General features: G+C 42.2%; 1 protein-coding gene across 16 annotated transcripts in view; it reads left to right on the top strand.

Annotated features, from left to right (window-relative positions):
• CELF4 (CUGBP Elav-like family member 4) overlaps positions 1-20760 on the top strand; it is a 712244-nt gene that overhangs the window by 366059 nt on the left and 325425 nt on the right. The window lies entirely within an intron of this gene.

Below are 20760 nucleotides of genomic sequence, written 5' to 3'. Positions count from 1 at the left end.
GGCAATCATTCATACAGTATATATCTTGTATATAGTCTGTCACTCTTCCTCCTGCAGTCCGTGTGGGATCAAAGTGGCTTTTCTGGGTGTTCATCTCCTTTATATTGCACTGACTTTACTCAGCACCTAAATACTGATATTCCTGTGGGTGCTCTGTAAATGCTCTCATGCTGGCATCCTACCATGGCCCTACATCTGTGAGAGTTTGGCCAGCATGTCTGATACCTTCTTCATGCTTTACTATTTTGATTAACTATGTCTTTGTTAACACTTACTCTGTCTTCATTCCCATCTACTTTTGTGCAATGAAGTCCCCCAGCAGTCAAATGCAAAAATGTTCCAAAATGTCAAGACTAGACCACCTGTGTACCTCTCTTATTACCAGAATAGGTCTGCTTTTCCCCATTCCACCCCTAAGCCAGGGCTAATGAAAGGCAGATGGACAGTTTTTTCAGAAGACAAAAGACAAGTTCAAGCTGGTCTCTTGTGGCAGACCTCCCTGAGAAGTTACTGTCTTCACCTCAGCTGACATCATCTTGACAGTTAATGAGACTGTCCAAGTTTTGAAAATGAAATGAAGATACAAGTGCACTGATCCCTAAGCCCCAGAAGATGGTTTTATAAGTAGTGGCAAATTCTGTTACCAGTCCTCCAAGATACTGCAGCTGGAAATTGAGTTTGAGCATAAAACAGCTTATTGCAACATTATCTCTTAACAAGGGTTTAAATACCACGTCAGAAGCAACACAAATAGAGAGAAACTAGGTCTGTAGTAAAAATGTAAACAATTTCATTTATGCTCCCTTTCCTCATCAAAAAAAAATAAGTTGACAAAAACAATTATATGAGGTCCTTAAAATTTATCCATGGAATATTTTGATTCCATGGACAAATAATAACTGAATGCATAAATATTTATTTATACTTTGAAAGACCGCCATGCTGTGAATAGCAATTTGGGTAACTGATGCTTATATCTTCTTCCATACCCCATAATCCCAAATTAGACTCCATGGATATGGTGCATATAATAGTCTCTACTCTTAGCGGAAAAAGGGAGTTCATCAAGGGAACTTTTTCCTACAAAGTATCCTGAGAGGCTTAGTACATCTGGGGAAGCCATCACAGCAGAGCACGATGGCAGCATAGGAAATGAAAATACACTTCCTCTGGCAGCATCTCCAGACTGAAATCTTTGGTGTGTTTGGGATTTGAAGGGGAAAAAAAAAATATTCTCTGTAGACACTACATTTGTTTCATGAAAAAAACATAGAGCTCAAACACAAAATTTCTCTGAAGAAACAGCTTGATTTCACACTAAGTGGTGATTAAGACCCAAGAGGAGAGGCTTTCTCCAGAATGCAGCCACCCACCCATCTCCAGATTTCTTTAGCCAAAGAAGTGCTGTGAGGAATAAGATCGTCACGACCTTGTGGAGGAGTCTCAATGAGATCCTTGTGATCATCCTGCTTGGCTCCAAGTCATATGCAGGAGCAACAGCTTCCAGTTTCCTCCACAGCCACACTCCCAAGGACAGTCAGGGCGACCACAAGGAAAATGAGCATTTTGTACAACTGCTGCCCATGTGCAATATTCACACATGGCACCCCCCCTTGTCATCAGAATGGTGATCTATTTTTTTCATTTGTTACCAACAAGAATTTAATTCTGGGTAGTGCCCCGAGGGGAGGAAAAAAAACCAAAACCCACCACTAAAATAACCTGTGCCTCTCCCATTACTGTCCCTTTAGTTATCCTGTCCCCTACTTCTGCAAGAGACCTGCCATTAACAAATTCCCAAACCACTCATTTATTTCCAGGGCTGTGCTGTGAAACCTCATTCTTCAAACATAACAAATCCAACAGCTTCATGAGTTGAGCTATTGTGGATTTTTCCCTGTGACTGCAAATGGGAATGGTCTGTACAAATAAAAGCCCAGATCTCTCTGCTATTACAAGTAAAAGAGTCTGGGTGAAATATCTGCTAAGGAATATATTTTATGTGTTTTCTTTAACTGTCCATCCAAAAAGTGCTGAATGATGGTTGGGTGCTGTTAGGAGGCACTGATAATGGCCTTACACTTATAAAGCACCATCCATCCAGATGGACTCCCAAAGTACTTTATAAACTTTACTAACTGGTTGTTCCAGCTCCACACGTCACCTTATATCTATCCATCTGTTCACAGCTATAGCCCTACACAGAGCACTTCTTTCACCACTAAAGGGTGGCATTTCCAGATTTGGGATGTAGCTGATGTTTAAGAGCTCACATCAGTGTGGAGTAACAGCTCTGTGGCTTAGCCCTGCTTCTCTTCCATAGCTCTGTTGACTTCAGCACTAATTAAAACTAGAGAGCAGAAAATGAAGCTCCCGAGGAAACAGGTCAAAAAGAGACGAGGTGATTTTTGCGTAGTAAAGCAGAGTAAGGCACCTCATTGCCAGCAGCTGCTTAGATGCAAAAGTTTACACAGATGTGTAGGGAAGCTCACAAGTTCATGGAAAATCTTGATTCCAGATCCACCTGTGCCACAGAGATATGCCATGTCTCTGGGGAGATTACTGTTGGCAGACCCAGACCCCTGAGGTCACAGCTGGATTTGGGGTGTCTGTGTAAATTTTCCTATAACAATGCCCACACAGAAGACCCAAGAGCAGGGCTTCTTGTCTGGGCAGTGACATGCCCAACTGGAAATCATCAGGTAATTTTGGCTCTAAAATCTCTCACTGGCTTATTGCAAGAAGTTTGCTCAGATTTTCATTGCTCTTTACTACATGGATTGCTGTAAAGTCCTGAGTTGAACCTACAATTGCACTATCAACGTAGAACTGGAAGTCAGTATTTGGGGCTACCAGTTTGCAGTTAAATTACCTAAGCAGGGAATGGTGAAGGTAAAGCCACTAGGGAGCGAGAAGGAGGCAGTGAGAGGTGTGCTGCAAGTCCCCGTGAGCCCCAGGGGGCTGCTTCTCTTCCAGGTGAAGTGGGAAAGTTTTATGCAGTGCTTGTTCATCCCAGAAATTGTTTAAACAAGGAGCACATGTGTCACTTTACACAGCCCTCTGACAGGTCTGTTCACATTTGTTGGGGTTTAGATCAAAATTACATTCTGTTAAATTCTGGTTTGTATTTGGCTATGGGAGGCATTTAGATCAGGCAGCTTCTGCTCTCCTGAAGTATACCCAAAAAGCAACATGATTGCGACTGGTTAGACTATGATTTATTTTTTTCATCTCTTTAGTCTGCAGGATATGTTCAGACAACAATCTACATTTGTGTGATATTAAGATCCATTCAGCACCCTGTAAAAAATCCAAACTAAAAGATTAATTGTTAGCCATGATTACCATATTATTTATTGTTATTGTGTGATGTTGAGACTATGTTTGGAACAGATGGGAATCCAATTAGCTTAGTTCTGCCTTTGTCCGTTGGATGAGACATTAATTTCAGGGCCACTCTCCACCTTGTCTGAATAGCTACAAGGAAAGAAATATGCTCATGGAACTTCATGGTTTTGAGACTGTTTGTCATATATTTTGTTTTCTCATGAAAGGACACTACTGGCTGCTAAGCAACAGAATAGCTGTGTTTACATGTACATTTATCTATATATATGCACATACATACGCAGACACGGGGAGTTGTTTACTCAAGGACAAGAGTCCTCAACAGACTGGCTTTCAACTGAGAGTAATTCTATTAATTAGGGCTGCAGATACCATCCCCCTTCTGCTTCCCCCACCTCACCCCTCCTTTTCTTTCCTCTGTTGCAACTATTACTATTTTTAATTAACGTGCCAAAATGTTCACTTCTAACTATAACAAGAAAAGAGAAAGACAAAAGGGCAGAAGCAGGGAGAGGAGCTCTGGAGAGAAAGACAATTTGTTTGACTAACCCTTTCAGAAAAAAGACAGGCTTGTCAATGATTTCTCTTCAGGATGGTATCCCATAGCCAGGGGAGGGAGCAGAAAAGATTTTTTGATGGGGCTTTTCTCCCAGCCAGGAATAATCATGCCTACAGAGAAGTCTTAAAGCAGCCTTCGGTTTGGGGGCAGTTCTGTTACACCTCTCAGTGGTATTTCTTTTTTCCTTTTTAAGATCGCCTTCTTTTCCTTTTCCCTATTTTTTAAAGTGTTATGAATCCTTAGTCTAGGAATTATCTCTCAATCCATCTATATTTTTTGTGCTGTATTGATTATTAAGTTATTTCTCCACCACAAATCCCTACCCCTGGATTTTAAATGTTACAACATTTGATGTAATCCCCACACTTCAAAACTGATATCCAGACACCACAGTAAATATTTAGGGTTCAAGGTTCCCTCTCTGTTCTTCATCTTTGAAAGAGTTTGTGATTAATTGAATACTGGAGAAAGGGGAAGGTGATTGAAATGCTCATTGTAGAGAAACAGAAGTATAAAAGACAACACGGGAATTGAGATATAAACACAGCATTAGCACTGGAAATAGTGTTGATTGAAATTGGGCATATATGGGTATGAAACATGGCTTTTCATACTCAATAAATTCCATGAAATCCATGCTTTTATTGTTGCTGTTTTATTTAAGTTGAAGTTTTCTGGGTGTTGATGAAATATCAGAGCAGGTGAGTTCAAGAAAGAGAATCAGCTTTTAACTAAAAGAATAATGGCTTTGCATTTACTAATGTTATCATTCTCCATGGATATTAATAATCTAAATGTTTGCCAGAAACTGGAAAAAATAGTTTGCTCATTTTAGGTTTTCTGTTGAATCTTTCCCGTCCTAGGCCTCCTCCCTGTCCCTTCCCAAAATATGTGTGAGAAATTAAAAGCATCAGAGAAACCAGTGTGTTATGAGCCCCATCCTTTCCAGTTCTGAGGAGATGTGAGTTTTTAAAGCTTCCAGCTGGCATCCACCAGCCTTTCAAGACAAGCTGCAGATCTGGAGCCCGCTGCTCCAGAGGTCCCTGATTCAAACTCAGTGGCTTTGTCGAGAGGGTGGTGACTACTTTTGCTCGCTCACAAATTGGCAGTTTTCTGAACCACTGTGAGCAGAAATCCCTGACTCCTATTCATATGCGTCAGGCAGCGTCTCTCATTTCAAATGACATTGGCTTATTTGACTTTCAAATGAGAAAACTAAGTATCGTGAACAGATGAAGAGATAATCAAAACATCTTTGTTCAGGTTTTTGGAAACTGGTTTTGAAAACTGAAACTCCTGAGCCATTCTGCCAGTTCTCACAATATTTTTATCATTAAAAAAACAAAAACAACATTTGCTAATCGGTTTCCTAAACCTCCTGCCTTTGGAGGCATGTGAATTGGTACTGATTCACCTTAATAATAATTAAATGTAACTTATGTTTCTATCAACCCATATTTGAAAGCTTGAAAAACATTCACTTTCAAATGGAGAAGAATTCAGAATCTGAACTATTTCTAAGCCAATCCTCAGCACTGACAACAGTGTTGCAGGAGCCACCCTTGCTTTGAAAGCATAGGCATAAAATAAAAAGTAATATAAAAACCACAGAAACACATAGTAGTGAAAAACCTTCCTGGATCAGCAACTTTGATCCCTTACCACTGCATGAGCTTGTCAAGGTTCATCTTGAACATGATCTTGTATCTTGCTCCTCACTTTTCCAGCTAGGCTAGGACTGCTTATTGTTGATGAGAGATAATTCTCTTCCTAATTTCTAGGCTAAATATATTCATAACTGGTCAGTCTATTTCCTCATCTCAAAGAATTTATATTAATGAGTGGCTAATTGTTAATTCAATTATTCTTTATAATTATTCTTAACTGTACTTCGCATTTTCTCTCCCTTTTTGCATATTTGAACTGTTATCTATACATATTCACTCTCCAGGCTGTTTTGGTGAGTTATGATTGATCAGCAAAATCGTATGGTGAATGTGTTTCATTTTCCCAATTCAATAAGCAAACGCATATCTGTGAGAAAATGGAGTACTCATCTTCCTTTAATATTTGAATATATTCTTGGAAATTTGGGGTTTTCTTGAATATTCATTGCTATAGAGACCCATTTCACTGTTCACAGAAAGCGCACAAAATAGGTAAAGTAAATGTTGTAAGCAACTCAGTCCTGTTCTCTGAAAAGGAAATTTACCTTCTCACACAGCTCTTGCTGTGTTATCTTCTATAAATGGCTGCATTTCAGCAATGCCATGCACAAATTTCTTATGAATTCAGTGTACTGTAAAGTACCACAGGACATTTTGGGATGTCGTTGTGGGTGTAGTTTGGTTGTGTCTAGACTAGTATTTTTTAAACAGACACCAGGGAATGGAATATCCTCAAGATAATAGCATTTCATAAGGATGGGTGGATGCTGTCAAGATGAGAAGGTCTAGCAGCATTTCCTAAGGGATTTTGGGGTCTTTGCCAGGCAATTCCAGAACTTCAGGCCTTGTTTGCTTATGTTTTGGTTTAATTATCTGGAGTGAAAGGACATCTTTGCTTTGTATTTGAACAGTGACACATCACCTGCCCTCTCTAACCTCAGCTAACAGCATTATCTCCTCAGGTCAAGTGAGAAAGGCCAGTGCTCTTGTTGCTGTGGGTGACAGGTTCAAACCCTTATAATCATCCATGACAGCACTTGTTATACTTCTTTTTTTATGAGAAATTTTCAACCTCTCTCTTTCAGTTCCTTTATACTGGGGGTCTTTGGTTCTTAGCTTTCATTTTACATCATTTCCCTTGTCCTTCCTCAGCAACCTTGCGTTTCAATGTTTGTATGGCTTGAACAGTTTTCCCTCAGGATTTAACTTATATGCTCATGGTCAAATTTTAAAATCCATAGGGTTAATCTGGGTTTGAAGTACAACCAGAAGCATGTTACAGTCTAGAGCAAGCACACACTCAGACCTCTGCTGCTTGGCCTCTTTTTCTCAGGCCAGCAAGCTGAAGAAAGACACACAAACACAGGGCACACACCCCCAGGGCACAGACATGTCCTGTTCCTTCAGCTCTATCCTCAGCATTATCAAAATTTACAAGAAGCCACCTTAATCCTGTTCACTCATCACAAAGCCCTCTTGCTCCTGCAGACCTGGATCCATAGCTGTTGGCTTCTTATCTTGGAGGCTAAGTAAATAAAAGAAAGGCAAACAAAAATAAAAAAAGACACCTTTCTACTCTTGCATAAGCTTCACACCAACCTTCTCGTTATTGATAAGTGGCTTAAAGTGCTGTTTGGAAATGAAAAAGTCACCCTGGTAAGATAACCTCTGGCCTTGGCAATACCTGGCAAATTACTGTGCATCTCAGACTGGACACAGCTTCTCTTATTTTGCCTTAGACTGAGGAAAGCTGACACCCTGGATCACAGAGTGAGGTACCCCAGTGTAATCCCTTGCACTCCCTAGCAGCGTTTTCTTAATTAATATTGGGCCTTCTCCCCAAGTTTCTCTCCTGCCATCACTTCTGTGTTTTGACTTTTTTTGTTTTGGTGTTTCCTCTGCCAAGAGCAGAGAGAGGCATAAAATGTGAGATTTGACATTTTCTAGCCCAGGAAAAAAGAACATCTCAGGAGCTGCACTGGCTGGCAGAGCTCCACTCACTGGTACCTGGTCTGAGCTGCTGCATGGAAAGACACCAGGGAGGATGTCAATACAGAAGAGAGAGGAGATGCTGCAGGGTATGAGGACAGTGAAGAAATGGCAGCTTTGGTGAAGGCTCTTCCCAGGATAGAGTGAGAGCATGGCTCTCTTGGGAGTTAATGTAGTGTAATCTTCCTGTGGAAAGCAAAGTTTGACCACGTGAGTTAAGCCTGATGCTTTGCAGTGGGTGAGGAGAGTTTGTTTCCTGCGCCACCACTCCACAGTTTTTCTCAGGAGGTAGTGTGTTGCATTATTGTTGTTCCTGCTGCTGTTGTTTTAATCTTTCACGGGAGATTATATAAAACAGCCTCTCCATGAACCAGAACACATCTCTGGGGAATATGATGACAGCATCCATATCTTAAAAAGCCATAAAGTAGAGACACACTGTAGAAGGTAGTCATTCCCAGTAATAAGTGCAGTATGACATCCAGGAAAAATACCCTATTGTGACAAGTTTGAACACTAGTTCAAATCTGGAGAAAAGTACCTTTAAAACCACAGATGTTGCCATGCTTGTTATTTTAAAGGATTTTCCTTCCCTAAATTACTCCTGCAGCCAGAACAAAGCCCTTTAACCCTTGGAAGACCACAGCTATTTCCTGCTCCCCAGCTGTGAATCTTAAAACCGGTTCCTCTTGAAGCCTGCATTACAGACATCCTCCCCTAAAATAGCAGCTGCCCTGCATTTTGCAGGACTCACACTTTGGTGTACTCCAGCCCATGTGGACCCTGACCTTGATGGGTGAACAAGCTGATAAGGGTTTTTCTTCTTCCCTGATCTCACACAGAGATTAATTTCTGGACTATATAGAGTAGATGTGAGGCCCCATAACAGGCTTGATTCAGGTCTTGCAGGAGCTGAGGCAGGAAGAGAGGATAACCAGAGTTCCCAGTCACAGAGGGATGGAAGCAGCCCCCAACTTTCCATTTGCAAAATGTGCTGCACCTCAGAGCAAGACACTCATTAGCTATTGCTGTATTCATACCTGGAGGTACAATCCTGCTGCATCACCCATGCTGCAGCCCACAAGATGGAGTGGGAAAGAGTTTCCTTGCTGTGCTACTCCAGTAATCTGTTAGGAGAATTCAGGCCACTGAGCTTTAACTACCTTGGGCCACACTTTCAGAGCTGAAATGCCACCTATATCCCTGCAGCTAGTTAGTGAAAGAACAAGAGACTCCTGAGCGTGATTGAGACTGCCTGAGCAAGGTGACGTGCAGGATCCTGTTTAGAACAAGTGAATGGAAAGCCCCAGGCACAGTGCAGGTCAGCCTTTCCAAATATGATGCTGTGTGCCTCAGTTTCCCCTCTATGATCAGTGTGCAAATTATGCCAGCAGCCACTGCCCTCAGTTAGGTTTTATTTATGAACTCCAGGACCAATAAGTCAATAGATCCTGCAGAAATGTCACTAATACAACCATCCACAACAAGGGAAAGCACATTCCCAAGCAGGGACAGTGTGGAAGGCCTAATGAACATTAAGCAGAGCACTTGTTCAGCACTGGCTTTGTCGCTGCTGGGCAGCCTTGTCCTGACAGAGCTCCTGTCCAACCAGGGACGTACATCCATTCATCATTAGTCCTAATGCAAGCTTGGGAGTTTTAAAGCCAGGGCTAAATCAGACCATCTTAATTTGCAGGCTTAATGCATTGCATATTATCCGTATCCTTCCTATGGGATTTATCTTGATTAAGTGCTAATTTGTAACTGGTGGTATACCCAATGAAGTGACTGATGAGAAGGGTGCCTGGGTTGAGAGTCTGTGTTTTGGCAGCAGTGCAGACTGGGGATGGAAACTGCTGTTCCTACTGCAGACACTCAGGCAGTGTGTCCAGTCCAATAGGCAAAGTGTCCAGAAGGGTTTAGCCTGGGTTATTCTTCAGCTGAGATGGAAGCCAGAGGTCTCTAGTGGGAGAGAGGACCAGCCCTGTAAAGGTTTTTGGCCGTACTTGAAAAGCCAATCTCTGTGCTCTTGTATAGCCCTGTGTGGGCAGAACGGTGCAGGTCAGAACAGGTGGATGCTTCAAATAACCAAGTGCAGGCAGCTTTTTACACACCCTGACTGACACATCTTCTGTTGTCTATTGGGCTCCTCCTGTCTGTGCCCACAGCTGAGCTGCCTGCCCCATCCCCTCAGTAAAACCCTGCCCAGCCCTGCCTGTCTCACTGCTTCCACTCCGTGTCCACCAAGAACCAGTGGAGTAAAATGTTGAGTGGGTGAGACCATTTTAGACACAATCACCATCCTGATTTGACCACAAAAACCTGGCAGAGCCTAACAGCAACATAAAAAAATCTCTTTGAGATGGGCAGAGCTTTTCCAAGGAGCTAGGAAGGTCCTATTTCAGGATAGTTTTACTTTGTTGACCTTCATTTTGGAATCAGAAATAAACCTTCCACCTTCACCAGACACACCAAATCTCAGATCAATCTACATCAACATGTAAATTTTACAGGGTTTGAGGAGAAGTGACCTTTAAGCAAAAATGGGTTCTCAACTTTTGCTATCACAGCATTGGCATTTCACTAAAATAAAAGCCTTTATTTCATCTGTCACTTTGGTATCTGAAACTGTGTCTGATTCTGTAACCACCTGCCCCTCCTCTCACCCCCCCCCACCCCAAATCATAAATACAGGCTGAATATCTGTCTTAAACAAGTCTTATACACAGAAACACACATACAGAATTCAGGTCAAGCTGTTTCATAGTCCTATTTTACAGAAGCTTCACCCAAATTTCTCTGATGTGGTAATAGTAAAACCCAGGGAAGGCATCCAAAAGTTTTAATTTATGTTTTATGCTGTACAGAGGTTTTCCCAAATAGCATTTCTCCTTTTTGGTTGCTTTTCCTAATGCTGAAAATAGTGGACAGTTTCTCAGCTGATGGATACTGCTTCCTTTTGCTTGAGTAACTAATGACAGCATTTGAGGAGGAAGGGGGGCTTTGTGTAAAAAAGAAGTTAATTAATTTTGGGGGTTTTAATCTCTTTTCTTTTGTACCAAACTATAAAACAAAAATTCTTCAGGAGCCAGAACATGTACCTCCAGTAATCGAAAGAGAGGCAAGGATCTGACTAATAGATATTACGTTCCATTATATGGTCTTGAAGTCAATAAACATTAGGTTACCTTCATGCAGTGAAAAAAGACCAGATTTATTAAAAAATCTTATCTGGAGGGTTTGCATTTCAATAGGATGTGAATTTGCATATTTTAACAATAACCTCCCATCATTCTGTCTGATCTGTGCTCAGTTGGCCATACAGATCACTTTATCTTGAATAGATTATCACCGGTTTAATAAACCCTTCATAATATGCAGGTATAACAATGGTACTTCATTGGATAAAGAAGGCATTAAAGTTCTTTTTCTGGAAATAGGGGTGGCCCAGCTAGTGATTAACTTTATACCTCTGTACATCCCTGTGCTGAATACCGATTGAAGGAGAGTATTCCCATTATTCACATTCAAAATGGACCAGCTCTTCAGAGCTCCTGTTAACTCCTCCTTGCCCATGGCAGCTGTGCAGAGGTGGGAGTTTAAAAAGCCAAGGCTGCCAGGGATGTTATCTCCAGCAGTGGCCTCTACCTGGAACATCAGGAAAAGCTGACATTCTTCCCCCAGGCTGAGTCTCTCACATGTGCAGGGTGATCACGGACAAGATGTCTCATGAAGGAAGCACCATCTCAGTGCTAGCTGGAATTAAGGTCAATACGCTGCCCAGCAAAAAGCCAAAAAGTCAGTTAGGCAAAAAATCTTAGATAGCCTGTTTTCAGAAAAAAATCAGCAATATTCTTCCTTGCCTGCTCTCACAGGCTTTTAGTTACTGACCACTTCAACTTTCCACACAGAAGTTCATTTTCCACTGGTTGCCCTTTACAAGAGATGAGTCCGTCCGACAGCTCCCATGTCCCAGATTGTCATCTCAAAATGTTTGTTTGGGAGAAGCACACTCAGACCCACGGCAGGAGCGCTAAGGAGTGTCTGCCAAACCACAGGGCTGGCTTTTGCCTCCTGCAGTTTCCACGGAGACAGACTATTATTTACATATGCCTGCAGTTCCAGGCTCCTGACCACCCTTCTCATGAGACACAGGGCAGAGCATTAGTACCAGTGCACCAGAGACAGGGGCAAATATAATTTTTGTCTTGTCCTGCAATTTTTGATTTCTTCATTTTTGTTTCTTTGTTGACATTTGCACCCTGACTTGAAAAAAACATGGTACTCTTCCTCTCCAGGGTAGCCAGTGCAAAGCAGGCAGCTGTGAGCGGGAACTGTCCACACACACAGCTTAGACAACCCTCAGGCTACCGTTGCATTAAGCCCGAGCTTGTAGACCTTAATGAGAGATAATGTTTGCTCAGGACCAGCTCTGTGGTCATGCAGCCTTGGGATCTGGGCTGCCTCACATCTGACCAGCTGGGAGCATAGGAATAATGAATTTAGGGGCTGGGTGTGCATGCATGTATGAGAAATAGAGAGTATGTCACACACGCATTCCCCAAGAGACTCCTGAGAGCAACTAGAACTTTTCACACTCTCTCCCTCCCCTGTTTTCTTTTTCTCTGCTCAAGCTGTGTTCGTGCTTGCTTTTCCAAAGCTCCCATCAGGAGCTTTTTGCTTCACAAGAGCCAACATGCCGTTGTGCTGGCTGACAGTGGGAGCACAGCAAGGCTAGTGAATAATGGAAAGTTATTGACCTATAATAACCTGGCATTATTGACCATAAATGATTTAGTTAAAGTGCACACACACACACATACACACACACACACGCACACACCATCTCACGTGAAGGAGCTGAATTTTGAATTTCGTTTGTTCAGCACTGGCTCAATGGAGCTTGTCACAGGGGCATTTTGGCCTGGCATGAAATTAATGTTAATCAAAAATCTCTGAGGATCCTCTAAATAAGATTCTTGTGGGGAACAAGCACAATATCTGCTGCCAAAAGCAGATTGTCCTGAGTCTTTACTTGAGGCTCCATGAGAGCACAAAGCTTTCATGAACTTCAGCAGAGTTCACAGATTTTAAGGAATTTTCATTAAGCAGTTTTGACCCCTGCCATAAGGCAGTCTAGAGACTAACTACCAGGACCAATAACCTACCACCAAACCAGAGCACAACATTTAGGGAAAAGGAAAAGCATCCACTTTTGATGTCAGACTTCCCAATTTCCTGTTATTTTTTTCCTTCTGCTGAGCCAGCTGTTCCCCTCCAAAGTGCTGACATCAGGTCCTTTGGAGTCACAAAGTGTTGGTTGCCCTTCTGGAAAGCATACTCAGGGTTCATGGCCGGCCTCAGGTGCCCCTCTGGATCCACAAGGTTAGACATTACCCCTCATCCACCCTGATGAGACCCCAGCACCCTCCTGTGCCTGAATGGAGGCCTGTGGAAGTGCAGGTATCTGAGCTGGTGAGCTTGGCTGGCTCAGATGGAGATGTGAGCAAGTACCTGTTTAGCTGAGCCATAACCCCAGCCCCTTGCACAATTGCCATATGCCTTCCTAAGATGTCCATGTTTCTATCAGCATCTGGATTTTGTGCCTGAGCCTTATTAAGGAAGGTTCCTGCCCAGCTTTTGACAGGTGAAACTTTGCAGCTTGGATCTGTTCCTGATTATATATCAGTGCTCTCCAAACAGCCATAAAAGCTTCTCATTAGCTTTGTGGGTGCTGTTCTTTATACACAAAATAGCCATGACACTGTGCCTGGCTTTCTTTGTTTTCTCAGGGTCAGAGGGATGAAAGGAAGGATTGCTTTGGTTTCAGATTTGCCTGACTGGGAGCTCTTGAGAGAAGATACAAGAATAAAATTTTAACTCTCAATGGCACTAACCTGTGGTGAGGAAGCAGCTATGAATTGGCATTTACAGCACAGAAAAGTGTCACGATGCAGGGATTCTTTGCCTTGCTTTTCCAAGATCAGGGCAGTGTTCTCCCACTTACTCCAGCAGGCAGTGGAAGCACCTGGAGCTGCTCCCACAGTCCAAAATCACTGCAGACAGGCAATCACTGGAGTCAGAGGTGCTATCCAGGCTGTGTACTGAAGTAACTAACTTTTGAGTACATTTTAAGTACCTAATGAAGCAGGCTTCCCGGAGTAAATCCTTAATTTCTCCATCTAGGAAATTGGGTTTGCATAATTTAGTTGTTTAAATTTAGGCAGCCAAGAGCTCCCTCTGGAGGTCTCCAAGCAGCCCGTTCCTCTGCATGGGCACGGTCAGGCACTTGCTTCGAAAGGCGATTTCAAGATGTACCTGTGATTTCAGCACAAGCTAAGTTTTCCCATTCAGGAAATAGGATCTCCTAAGAACTTTCCAATTTTTCCTCTAGAACTAGAGCTAAGCTAGGGGGCACGGCCAGCTAGAAAGGGACATCTGAATTTCTCCCTGAAGTCAGGCAAGGCACATAATATCCTAAAGCAGATCTGCTTGTCACAGTGAGCAGTGGCAGCAGCAGAGTGCCTTATCTGTATGTGCACACCATCACACACCTCTGCATACCCCCGAGACCAGCCCAGAATTCCTGACTGCAGCAGGATGTGAACGAGCCACAGCTTTTTCAAGGAGGGCAGAGATGGGGGTGCTGACCTCCTAGTTCCCTCATGGAATAAAACTGTGTCTGGGGAAGCTCAGCCTAAACAGTGGGAAAAGATTCTTCACTGAGTGGGTGTCCGGTCACTGGAACAGGCTCAATAGAGCACCAAGCCTGTCACAATTAAAGGAGCATCTAAACAATGCTCCAAGTCACATAGAGGAGTGTTAGGTACACTGCAATGATCATTATGGACCACTTACAACTTGAGATTTTCCCTGATTCCATGGTTTTCAGCTGTGTCCTTCCTTCCTCTCTGTGTAAGGCACTGTTATACCAGCATTATGTGTGCCTTGATACCTTGGATTCACAGAGCTTCTAACAAATATAAATTCCCCTTTGCACACACCCCATTTAATCAAAACCTTGCTGGTTTAAGCAGTCTGTTTTATTAAATTACCAACCTATGAAGCCATTAACTCAATTAGAAGCAGCAATTCTGTAGTCTTGAACAACCAAGGGGTAATATTGCAGTGGTAGACGTTATGCAGGTATGGCACGTTATAATAACAGTGAGAGCTCATAGAGCATCTTAAAACTTTACAATTTTGTAGGAATAATATCTAATTAATCCTCACAATGGGCCCTGAAGGTAAAGATTACTGTCTAACCCCTTTTTCCATGGAGGAAACTTAGTGGGGAAGGAGATGATAGGTAATAGACTTGGGAAAAGCACAAAAGGCTGTATCTTTCCACGGCCTGCATTCACAGTAAGAAGGTTCCCCAAATTGCTACTTTCCTTCAGAGCAAAGCAACACCAAGTGACCATTTTCTCCCTTTCTTGTCTCCATATTGTAATGTGTAATGGCTTGAGTTATTTTTTTAAAAATCTTTTATATTTTGGAAGGAGTAGAGGTAGGAGTGTAAAAGTAAATAACACCAAAGTATTACTAAAAGTTAATATCAAATCATACGGAAATAGAGACGATAAATAGGAAAAGCAGCAGGACTTGATTTGAATTTGAGAAAGAAAGTGACAGATTTAGGATCAGTACATTCTTTTAACAAAATACTGAGAGGAAAAAAAAGCTGAAAACAGTGAAAATCAAATAATGTTTCTAATAATTAGCATTGCCAACCATAAAAATGCATCAGGCATAAATTATCTCAAGCAATCCTGTATGATAAAATAGTATAAATAAAGAAAATTTATTTTCACATTTTTGTTTTCTTTGAGTGATATTTTAAGCATTAAGAATTTTCTTTCATTCTGGAATTAAAATTCTCGTTAAAAAGTTGCTCAGGTCCAGAAGTTTAGGATTTAAGGAAAGCACCATATGTCAGGAGACTGATGGTAAAGACCCAAAAGCTAGCAGCTCTGGCAGTGCTTGTAGCAGGGCTACATAAGGATTACCTTTAAATGCAGAGAGGTTTGCATTTTACCCTTATTCAAAGAATTAATGAATATTTTATTTAAAGTAGATTATTAAAAAAAAAAAGCCCAATGATTGTTCTCAGTGGTGATGGCTCCATTTTATCTCCTTTCATATTTACACCATGTAGCACCCAATTCACACTGCAGAGAGAGAAAGTACAATCTGGCCCAAATTTTCAAATATGCTCAGCACCCAGTGGACCAAAATCTTTTAATTATCTCTCTGTGCATTTGAGAACATCCTGAGTTTGAAACAGAAGGCTCCTTAACTCCTTAAGTAGTGTGATTTCTTGCTCGGTTTCCCCCTCTGCATTTTTTTTTTTTTTTTTTACTGTCAGCATCACATCGCCAGAAATCAGGATGGGTCCTGATAGGAAACACAAGCCTTATTCTCCTCCAAGCTGGTTCAGACAGTGTTGCTTGGGCTTGCCACTCTTCTACCCAGGAGCACCAGGGCCCAGGAGCTCAGACACACACTTAGCAAAAGGTTCATGGCCACAGCCTCCAGAAAGTTTACAGCTGAACTTCTCTGTGTCTCTGAACAACTCTCCCTCTTCAGCCACAGCCCAGGAAGGGGAAGGAAGGAGGAGAGTGTTGCTGGATGCAGTGAGGCCCCTCTGCTTTGCCTCTTCCAACTTAATCCAAGCGGAACAATCTGTGAGAGCGAGTGAGGGGGTCAAGCTTGTGAGCAAGTGGGAATGGGGGTGATGGGGAAGGTAGTAAATAACTTTAAATAACTTGGAGCTATTGGCTGTGATGCCAGAGGTGGCATGCTGCTTCCAGCCACTAACACATGTGGACAGGTGAACCTTTACACCAAATCAATCATCATATTTATTCTAATTGTATCGTAATAGTCCCCCAGGAGCTCAGTTCAAATGAGCTTGACATTATTAAAATTTTAATGCCCAGTTTTCATAGCTGAATGAATATTTAAAGGGTATGTCCCAGGCTTAAGTTATGATGATGAAGAAATTAATGGAATGTCTTGTTTAATGCTTTGGTACATGTTGATGCAAAAAAAAAAAAAAAAAAGAAAAAAAATGTGGCTGTTAAGGCAGAAAAGAAAGAAAGGCAATATTTAGGCATAATTAGAGGAGGAAAGCATCAGTGATGCATTAGTATCAGACACCAATTTTGTTGGATAGCTCTCAGCAGAGGGAAATATTTATCATTCAGGAGGGGTGGAAGTCAGGGTGCAGTCAGGGACCAGAAGAGAAGCAGCTCCACATGAGTGACAGATCAGAAACCAATCTCTGGGAGTCTCTGACCACATCCCTACATAGAAGAATGAGCTTGCTAGCCTTTGTTGCCTGAAACAGAGAGAGAAAATCACCTTTGTTACCCAACCAGGGTGTTTGTTTATTTTAAGTACCCAGATCAGCTTTGAAGGATGGCATAATTAATCAGCAAGACTCATCAGTCTGGTAATTATGTTACAGATAATTGTCAAAACATAGGACCAGACGATACCAGTTATACATAGATGGGAGTGAGAGGTAGCTCCTTTTGCACTGGGGGGCCTGATACAGGCTTAAAGTGGCACAGAGAATCGCACTGAGGGTCTGAAATCTGGAATGATTGTGGGGTTTTGTTTCAGTTTGTGTTTGGGGGTTTTTCAAGCCTTCCATCCCTTTCCCAACTCAAGAAATATTTGTGAATCTATGGATTTTTTGGTTTTTCTCCTTTTTAAGGCTCTACTAAAATTTGCAAGATTCCAGCTTGTGCTTATTCATTTACTGTTAGAAACTGAGAACTAACTTGAGCATCTGGATGGGCTTAAAATCATACCCCGTATGTACTTCCTAGCTGTGAAGGAGGGCAGAAGAAAAAGTTAACACTCTAAGTCCCTTCACAGAAGATTTTCTCTAAAGGGGCACTATCAAAACTAAGATAATCTTATTCTTCCTCTGAGTGTTTCCTTGTTTGTTTTCTTTTTTGTAAAATTATATTTTATTTTCCTTTTGTCACCTCAGGAGCCCCGATCCAGTGCACAACTAAAGGGGCTTATCATCAGAACAAAGTGTTCACACATCTGATTTGAGATGTGATTTCAAACCAGCTTAGACAAGTCAGTGGATAAGGTGGCATGGCTGCTGGGGGCTCCTCTGCTCAAATGGAACTTGTTTCAGGCTGTCTGAAAAAAAGATCAAACTTTATTTGTTTGTTAATAGAACTGAAAGGAGAGCACAACTGTAACACCTGCAGAGGATAGGGATACACTTTTGGAAGGAAACTCTTGTGCTGCAGAAATGTCAGAGCATTCTGCTTGGAATAGGTTTAGGTCTGGGCCTTCTGTTGTTCAGAACTGAGGTAATGGTCTGCTCTCTGTTGTACTACAGCAAGCAGGTGACTTTAACCTTTGAAAAAAGGGAAATTAGCATAGGAGGAAGAGAGTGAACACACTAACCTTGAAAGCAGGACCAGGGGTGGGGGAAAAACCCTTTCTAGCCCAGTACCAAGGAAAACCCTGCTTGCAGTCTTGACCTGGTGGGAGCCTTTTTCAGTTCATGGGGAGACTGTGTTTAAAGTCATGCTCTGAAGCTATCTGCACATTTAGATCAGTGAGAGAGCCTGTATTTCATGGTCCTGGCAGTGGGTGAAAGCAGCTAGTTAATTTACACAGCTTACTCAGTTGTTTGCTAAATGGCAATGCTGTGGAAAGCATTTCTCCATAGGCAAAAGGGCTGGCTGTGGTTCTTATCTTTGTGGCCAGGCACACAAGGCTACAAGCACAGAAGGTCTAATCTTCTTGGATGGACGGTGGCCAAGGTCTTTTTGCACTCAAAGCACTGAAGTCAATGGAGCTTGGCCTTGCCTAAAGTCTGCAGAGTCAAGCCAAGCAACCATTAGTGGCAAAGGCAACATTTGGGTCTTGCTTCAGAAGAAGAGATAAAGCTCAGAGAGGGAAGAGCACAGCAGGAAAGTTCCAATAGCCAGAGGTCATGGGCTCAGGATAAGGTGGAGACAAGAGCAGATGTTCATCTCCTAGTGAGGGAACAAGGCTTGTGTCTACAATGCCTTCAGCGACACAACTGTCTCTGTGATCTGATTGCTGCCCTGCCCTGTCTGTGCTGAGGAGTCCCCAGGGCTCTGCGTGACCATGGTGTGCCCCACATGCAGAGAAAGCCCCACCTGCCCAACAGACAGCAGCAAAATATCACCAGGAGCACCTGTGGGACCACTGAGATGTGAGGTCTGAGGGGAGGCTTTCAGCTGGGAGGTGCAGACAGAGAGATCCACCACCAAAAACACCTTAGCTGAGCACTGCAAAACTGATCCAGGACCCTCAGCACATGTTCTCATCACTCATTCAAATGCTGTGATGCCTCATACATGCATTTAGCATCTGCAGGGTAAGGATCTGTGCTTGTTAGGGTGAGGCTGTCTTTGTTGTGTCCACATGGACTACCTTCACATGCTGGGGGACATGGAGTACTCAGGCTGAAAGAAAGGAGGATCAGGGGAGACCTTGTCACTCTAAAATTACCTGGAAGGGGGTCATTGCCAGGTGGAGGTTGATCTCTTCTCCCAGGTAACAAGGGGAAATGGTCTAAGTTGTAGACCTGCTAGGGCAGGTTGCAGTTGGATATTAGGAAACATATCTTCACCAAAAGGGTGGTCAATCATTGGGGCAGACTGCCAAGGGAAGTGATGGAGCCATCAACCCTGGAAGTGCTCAAAAAGCTCATAGATGGACATTTTGGGGGCACAGTTTAGTGCTGGACCTGTCAATGTTGTATTAACAGTTGGATTTGGTCATCCTAGAGATCTTTTCCAGCATTAATTATTCCATCATCTATGACTACATTGTTACTCTGCCTTGAAGAAGTTTGGGATCACAGTGAAGAGAATGAGGTCTCTTTTTACTCAATACATGCTAAGTTGGCTAATAGAAAAAGTTAGGAATAGAGAAGAATGATTTTTGGTAGAAGGTGTTTGGGCATATTTTAAAATTGGATGCAAACTTGAGAAGGAAATTAGAAGAAAGATGGGATTATGGAAAAAAAAATTTCCCTACTAATACTAGGGAAGAAGGGAGGAAAGGACAGGAAAATACTTACTTAGTTTTATATTAGAATTTGATGTGTTTATGAACAGAATTTCACATTGTAGTTGCTCATCATATCAGCAGAGAATGAGATTTAATAAACAGCATGTTCACTCAAGAGTTATTCCTCTGCTGTCAGGATACACATAGAAGTAGACCCTTTTATGTAGCTTAGCATGGCCAGAGGGCCAGTCCTGGGACTCTTGACATGCTTGAGTGTACTCACTAAATGTTCAGGGATTTCTCAGTCATTTAAGGGGTCTGGGGCTACAGACACCTTTTCAAAAGTCACTATCCACAAGACACCCTTCTTTTCCAGGAAAGAAAGGTCAAGTGTAGGAGCCAAGCAAGATCCATGAGCACAATAAGCACCCATCTGGGTGATCAGGGCATCATCTTCTGTCCTTAGTCACCAAGGTACCATGTGGCAGCATGGTCTAGTGAGTGAAAATAGACCTATCAAACACCATTTTTACGGTGTGACTGCCCAAAACTTTAAAGGAATCTCCTGCTGTCTGTTTCACATGGAGATTTGTATATGAAACAATATTTATAAGATAGAAATACTAAAAAAAAACCAACCAAACCAAACCAAGCAAAAAAAAAAAAAAAAACCAAAATAAAAGCTAAAAAGGCAGTCCTGATTCTCTCATTTCGGAAAAGCTTCACACCAAGCATCCTGTGTTTTGTCCTCAAACACAGGATGAAGACTGAGCTCTCCCTTTACCCTACCATACTTCATTTAAAACCAGAGACACCATAAGATTAAACACTACATGCTCAGCTACCCCAGGAACAAACAAAATGATTTGTTGTATTGGAAAGTCTGTAGTTGCCCATTAACAAGATTAGCAGTTTATTCAAACTCAAGCCCAAACTGTTCGGTGAGGAAGAAATTTTGTATTTGAAGCCACAGGCTTGTGCATGTGAGCATGAACTGAACTGGAGCCCCTCTAGGTTCATCTACACACAGGAGAATAGGAGAAAGATGAATCAATAGTTAGACAGATGGGTTATAATATGTTCTATATGATATATAGAAAATACTCTCAGAGAGCAGGGATGGCCGGTAGCAATCATTCTCAGGGGTAGGCACCAGAGCATTGACTGATTTGG

The sequence above is a fragment of the Agelaius tricolor genome, unplaced genomic scaffold (genome assembly GCF_023055355.1).
Source record: "Agelaius tricolor isolate 1412-34295 unplaced genomic scaffold, bAgeTri1.0.p SCAF_4, whole genome shotgun sequence".
Classification (NCBI taxonomy): domain Eukaryota; kingdom Metazoa; phylum Chordata; class Aves; order Passeriformes; family Icteridae; genus Agelaius; species Agelaius tricolor.
Note: the sequence above shows the minus strand (reverse complement) of the source record. Positions and strands in the feature narration are given on the sequence as shown.